This window comes from Oratosquilla oratoria, chromosome 18 (assembly GCF_046742065.1).
Source record: "Oratosquilla oratoria isolate Oo_2021 chromosome 18, ASM4674206v1, whole genome shotgun sequence".
Lineage (NCBI taxonomy): Eukaryota > Metazoa > Arthropoda > Malacostraca > Stomatopoda > Squillidae > Oratosquilla > Oratosquilla oratoria.
The window spans coordinates 2442597-2449869 of NC_134794.1; the positions used below are offsets into that span (position 1 = coordinate 2442597).

A 7273-nucleotide genomic window follows, 5' to 3' on the forward strand; every position below is an offset into this window, starting at 1 on the left:
CTTTAATATTAACAAGTGTAGCATAATGGAGTTTGGTAAAAGCAAAAACAGAATATCAGGACAATATAAAATTGGAACCAAGGAGGTAAAGAAGGAGGGATCCGAAAAAGATTTGGGTGTAATTATCTCAAACGACTTGTCCTATGACAAACAGATAAACAAAATTGTTGGAGAATCCTACAACTTGCTAAGATCAATAAAAGTGGCATTTACATATATGGACGAAGAAATTATTAGAAAATATTGGTCACACTGATAAGACCTAGACTAGAATATGCGGCGATATTGTGGTCACCCAGTACCAAAAAATACAAAGAAAATAGAAAGAACCCAGAGAGCAGCAACAAAAATGGCATCTGCACTTGCAAACTTGTCATATGAGGAGAGATTGTCTAAACTGGAGTTACCGACTCTGGAGCAAAGAAGAGAGAGAGGTAACCTACTGACCATCTACAGAATCATGAAAGGCACAGAAATACTCGATAGAGAGGACTTGGTAATCCGGGACAAGAGAAGCACAAGAGGACATGGAAAGAAAATAAAAAAAATTGCTACAAAAGAGAACTGAAGAAAAACAGTTTTCCACATAGAGTGGTGGAGACTTGGAACAAACTGGACAATGAAATAGTGTGCGCAAAAACCATTCATGAGTTTTAAGAGCAAACTAGACACTGCGAGATCTATAGGCGGGACACCACGAGCGTAGCTCCCCTTCCCGCAAAATACAACTAGGTAAATACAACCAGGTAAATACACACACACACACACACACACACACACACATACGGCCCGGTGGCGGATTGAAACGGCCCGGTGGCGGATTGGTAAGGCACTGGCCTCACAAGCCGGAGAACCGGGGTTCGATTCCCCGGCCGGGCGGAGAGAAGTTGGGTTTGTCTCCTTTCACGTGTAGCCCCTGTTCACCTAGCAGCGAGTAGGTACGGGACGTTAGTCAAGGAGTTGTGACCTTGCATTCCCGGTGTGTGGAGTGTGAGTGGTCTCAGACCTACCCAGATATCTGCTAATAATGAGCTCTGAGCTCACTGCCGTAGGGTGGTGTCTGGCTGTCTCGAAAAGAGGCTGCAGCAGATCCGAGGTGAATACACACACACACACACACACACACACACACACACACCGAACCTCGAATTGGTTAGACATAACAAATTGGAGACTAGGAGATGGAACCCAGTCACCCGACGAGTATTGCTCCATTCCTGTATGCTATAATTAATACCAACCGCACACACGAGTATCGCTGCGCAGTGAGCTGTTACTCTAACTCTCGCGGGTGGGGAGTTGTGTGTGTGTGTGTGTGTGTGTGTGTGTGTGTGTGTGTGTGTGTGTGTGTGTGTGTGTGTGTAAGGTCAGCATTACCCATAGATCGGTCATATATGAGCTCTGAACCGGGAGGGTAATAGCTGTCGATCACGAGCATAACACGTGATCCAAGACTATGGTAAAACACACATTAGTAGAGGCCACACCGAACACCAATTCTTTGCCTATGGGAGAGAGTGACGGCTTGTGATGCTTATTAGACCCTGTGCGTGTGTGTGTGTGTGTGTGTGTGTGTGTGTGTGTGTGTGTGTGTGTGTGTGTGTGTGTGTGTGTGTGTGTGTGTGTGTGTGTGTGTGTGCGCGCGCGTGTACATGTGTATGTGCACGCGCGTGCATGTGTACGTGCGTGCGCGTGCGTGTATGCACCAATGTATGTCACCATTTGGTGTGATGCATGTAGAAAGAAGTGCACTGTACTGGACTAGTTTCACGTACATAAACTCATTTAAATATATTACACGTTTCCCTCTTGGGAACCTTGCCGTTATCCAACACTGGCGGAGTGTTGCCATTGCATTGGTTTGTATTTCCGTAGTCGCAGGAAGACGTACGTACCCCACCCACACTCTGGGCTCACCATAGCGGAAAAGACGGCATCATCAGCATTGTGACTGTTTACATCCGTTTGACATTTCTACACCCCTAAAACCATCAGTCCTTTTCCCTGAGGATTAAATCTTCTAAAACAATAGACGCTCGTCGTTGATGAACACTTGCTGCAGAATGCAAGATGCAATGCAACTCACGTCGACTGTTATCTCAGCATAATAAGGGTGAAGTCAGCGTGCTGACTTTCCCTCGGTGGCAGGGCTACGGGACTCGGCGTTGCCAGAGCGTGTTATCGTACCACCCTAGTCCAAGCCAGTTTACAACACACGCTGACTGGATTAAGACGACGGCGTGTGATGTTTCCAAGAAAACGGTCTTGGAAATTGTTGTTGGAACATAGTGTTTTACTCCAGAGGAAAGTAAATAGTTACAAACTGTCGTGTATGAAAGATACATAATGGAAAAACAAAGAGTTCAGTACAGTCTCAGGGGAAATGTGGGAGTGAGAAATGGCGTGGTGACAGTAAAACTTGTTTGCTAGTGAATCTCAACTTTTCAGTTTCAGATTTGGTGTGAAAACTTTTTCGCATTAGATCTAGCAATCCGTGAAGTTTGTTAAGCGTCGGTGTAAGTTATTGAACTACTCTGGAAAATAGAAACTAACATTTGTCATGACCTGTATGGCGGGAAAACGATGATAATATCGATGGATTTCATTGAAACTTATTTTCATTGTATTGTTTCATAAGAACGGTTTTTGCGTGAAGTTTTATAATCATTTGCTGCATTTCATCAGACAAATTGAATCACGGGCTTGAAAAAACTGTCACTGATAACCTTAGTGATAAAGAAGTCATGAATGATAACATATCTGTCGACAAGATCATCTGCAGAGACCAAGGGATCAGTGTGCTAACCTGTAGGCCCAAACAGGGCTTCTAGTATTCATTTGCACTGAAGGACCGATAAGGTATTTTTCTTCCTCAGGCTGGATATTACTTTTGATGATAAATTAGTTTATGAGAAAACTGTCACATTCTTCAACAGATGAATTATGTTTTAATTTTTCTACACATTGTTATGCTGTTCAATCGATGTATATATATGTACATATATATATATATATATATATATATATATATATATATATATAATATATATATATATATATATATATATATATATATATTGGTACATAGTATTTTGATAATTTTTATACGGACGAGTGTTTTAGTGTACTTGCAATATTTTCTTCTGGCGACTACTTTATGATATTCTATCTAAAGGGAAAACCTTCACACTCCTAAAAGTTGAAGATGATCTCCGCCCGTTTTGAGTGTCGGTGTATATAAGGACAGCCACCTACACGCGTGGTCCTGCGAGGTTTTATTTTATTATTGTTTCTATTATTATTATTATTATTATTATTATTATTATTATTATTATTATTATCATTATTGTTATTATTATTATTATTATTATTATTATTATTATTACTATATTATTATTATTATTATTACTATATTATTATTATTATCCATTCGCACAAAGTTCAATCCAAGGCTTATCATGCGAATCTATAAGGTCGGTACAATAAAAGGTCACTTCACTTTAGAAATAAACAATTAGAATATACGTACCTAGCGGGAAAAATAGAAGGAAAGAGGGCAAGAGTTAGACCATGCAGAAAATATGTAGACGGATTAAGGACATCTTGTTAAGAAGAGCCATGTGCAGACAGGAATGGAGATCTATGGTGGCCAACGTCCAAGTGGATACGGCGCCCCGCAAGGATATGACGTCAGACCTTGAGTCAGTACGTCGACTGTCAGTCCTCGTGACGTCATATCGCTTGTCTTCTCTTCCAAGTGAATTGGCCGATTCTTATTTAGACTTTGGTGGTTCCAAACGTGTTTGCATATTGGGAAACGATTATGAATATTTTTAAGTAAAGTAGAATGTTTCAAGAGAAAGAAGAAGACGATGAGGTGTAGAGAAGGAGGAGGAAGAGGCGGATGAAGATGAGAAGGAGGGAAGGGAAATAGGGAGGCGGAGCCAATGTCACAAGGAGAGATATAACTTTGAGTTGATATTATGTAACCTTTTCACTACCCCTATGGAGAGCTTCCCACTCGACTAAATAAAATCGCCCGGCGGCAGCCATGATACATACACAAAACTAAATAGTTTGAACCATAAAATATGTAGAGATGGCGTCATTGCGAAGAGAGGTGATAAAAAACATGAGAATAAAGGAGACTGCAGGAGACCATAAGGCTTACACTAGGCAGTTCCATGTCCCCTACTACCTGTCATCCCTCTCCATGAAATTATCTCATCTTAAATCATAAGAATGAGACGGCAAGAGACCCTAAGGCCTACACTAGGCAGTTCCATGTCCCATACTACCTATTATCCCAGTCCATATAACTAACCTCTTAAAACAACCGATAGTTTCAGCGCTCACTACTACATAGTTACTAAGTCTATTCCATTCGTCGACCACCCTATTAGTAAATCAATTCTTGCCAATATCCTTCTCAAACCTAAATTTGTCCAATTTAGGCCCATTGCTAGGAGTCCTGCCCCCGCTGTGTTGTATGGGCGCGTGATTTTGTCACGTGTATGTGATATCACATCACAAGGAGGTCACGTGGGCGAGATGTGAAAAAGAAATTCCCGAGAGTTTGAGACAAAGAGGTCGTTGATGGTTCATTTCGGATCCTATCTCGCCTCCCTCGGTCCATCTTGACACAGGTCACCACTTGAAACACTTTAGATCTCTTGTTCTCTCTCTCTCTCTCTCTCTCTCTCTCCCCTCTCTCTCTTTCTCGCCCCCTCTCTCTCTCGCCCCCCTCGCTTTCTCGCCCCCTCTCTCTCTCCCTTTTTTCTCTCTCTCCCTTTTTTCTCTCTCTCCCTTTTCTCTCTCTCTCTCTCTCTCTCTCTCTCTCTCTCTCTCTTCCTCTCTCTCCCTCCCTCGGTCTATCTTGACCCAGGTCACCACTTGAAACACTTTAGATCTCTCGCTATCTCTCTTTGCCTCCTCTCTCTCGCTCGCTCTCTATCTCCCTTCTCTCTCCCTCTTCCTTCACTCTCTCTCTCTCGCTCTCTCTCCCTCCCTTTATCCCTCTTTCACATCCTCTGTCTGTTGTGTCTTTCATGCAACGGTTCCTTGCTGTTTCGATAAACAAAGGTGTGAAAATTTAGTTTTTAGAAACCTTTATTTTCAGAACACATCATCTACTCCTCCCTCTCTCTATCTCTCTCTCTCTCTCCCTCCCTCCCCTTCTCTCTCTCTGTCTCTCTCTCTTTCTCTCTCTCTCTCTCTTCACTGTTTCTCGCCTCCCTGTGCTACCATCGTTGTCTACCTGCTTGTGATGGTCCTGTGGGATGTACGTCGGAGAGAGTCAGCTCCAAGCACCTGAGTCAATTCTACACTATTCCTTTTGTCGTAATTTGAGATGGCTATGCTGCAGAATTCTAAATAGTTATTTGCCAAGCAGCCATCTTCGGGATGTGCTTTGTCTTGCTGCATTGCATCTGACTCCGGGCAGTGAGCGAGATGCAGGGATGACCCGTCATCCAAGAGGAGCTGAGATGAGAGTGGAGGAAAGGGTGGTGGATGGGAGTGGAAGGGGTGGAAGTGGACTTGCGTGTCTTATGACTTGGCTATCTCCCTTATTGTTAGTATTTATTAATGTTGTTATTATTATTATTATCATTATTATATTATTATTATTATTATTATTATCATTATTATTATTATATTATTATTATTATTATTATTATTATTATTATTATTATTATTATTATTATTATTATTATGCCAAGATAAGAGGGACGGAAGAGGGTAGAGGGGAGTGGAGTATGTAGGGGATGGAATGGGTGGAAGGAGTTTCTCTGCCTTTGTTTTTTGGCTACCTCCCGTATATGGGGGAAAAAGCCTTTTGTATATGTATGTATGTAATATTATTATTATTAATTTTGATATTATTATTATAATTATTATCAATATCATTATTAATTTGTTTTATTATTATTATTATTATTATTATTATTATTATTATTATTATCATTATTATTAATTATAATTATCGTTATATAGTAGTTTTCCAAGTGACGTTGTGTGGCGCATCATTTTTCACACGGTTATGGTCTCATTGTCCTGTCTGTCTGTAGTAGTTTCTGTTTCCGGTCATTGTTGTTGCACTGCGGGTCTAAAGACAGTGAAAACACACTAAAGTATCATTGATAATATGTTTTCTTTTTTACTGTTCCTTTGTTATTGTCCTTCCCTTTTTTTTTTTTTTTTTTTAATCCCCAATGACCAGGTAAGGAGCTTAGCTAGGGTCAGTGGCAATCACCAACGCCCATTAATAGACCGAAGTTGGCCACAGTTCCTTAGTGGGAAAAAGGAAATAGATAATTTAACTTTCTCCTCATCTTTGATTTCCCACCTCATAACGGCTACTGGTGACCGCCACTTGCCCTGGCCTTCTGAGCACAGAGGGCAAAGGTGGTGGCATCTGTCCCTCACCTCAGAGGAGTCTGAAAGGTGCCCCTTTTCTTCTCCAACGTACCGGAAACCTGAGTTCAAATCCCGGCGCGGTTACAAGAGCAGGTGTTACTGATATGTAAGGCTTCATGCGTACGTACGTTTACGCCCTGTCAGGCTCGCCAAACGCCATATTCGGACAATACACTCTCACGCAGAGCCACTCCAGCGCGTTCCTGTCACATGCAGAGTCCAAATAGTCCTTCTTCAGGAACCGTAAAGGATCTTTTTAACCAAGAGTCCTTACATTGCTGTGACGCTGTTTGTGTTTTTGGTTCTGGTGAGAACCAGACAATTTTATTCAGGTCGTGGTCAAACTCGGTACAAATCGAAGTCTCGACCGTTTTCTTCTTGTTCTTTCTTTCTATAGGGGCGTCTGCCTCCTCTGACTGACCCAAACACTCAGGGATGTCCTGAAGATGAATAAAAATCAGCTGGTGACGGCCAAAACACGATAAGAGACACCACCCAGTACCGACGGTGTTCGGCGCCGTCTACACAGACAACTAGTGCCTTCTGCCTCCTCGAAGACGAGGTTGGAGAGCTCTAAGTGTCCCCCCTGGGTGTGTACTCTTGACTGGGGGCCGTCGTCTCCAAAGCGGGTCGGTATCAAAGTTGACCGGTGTAGACGTGGCATATATTTCATTATCCATAGTGTATTTATATTTATTGAATACACGAGTACAACCTACATGCATACACACACACAATATATATATATATATATATATATATATATATATATCACTGAATGGCTCCCAGTACATAGATTTTCATATTATCACCCACATTAACTATTTCCATTTTAGTTCTTTGGAAACACTATCGA

At 41.6% G+C, this 7273-nt stretch overlaps 1 protein-coding gene across 1 annotated transcript in view; it reads left to right on the forward strand.

Annotated features, from left to right (window-relative positions):
• The first annotated feature begins 1968 nt into the window (after nucleotides 1-1968).
• LOC143034977 (uncharacterized) overlaps nucleotides 1969-7273 on the forward strand; it is a 19161-nt gene continuing 13856 nt past the window's right edge. Inside the window, exon 1 of the mRNA XM_076201335.1 lies at nucleotides 1969-2859. The gene's annotated coding sequence lies outside the window, so the exon portion shown is untranslated. The remainder of the gene's footprint in view (nucleotides 2860-7273) is intronic.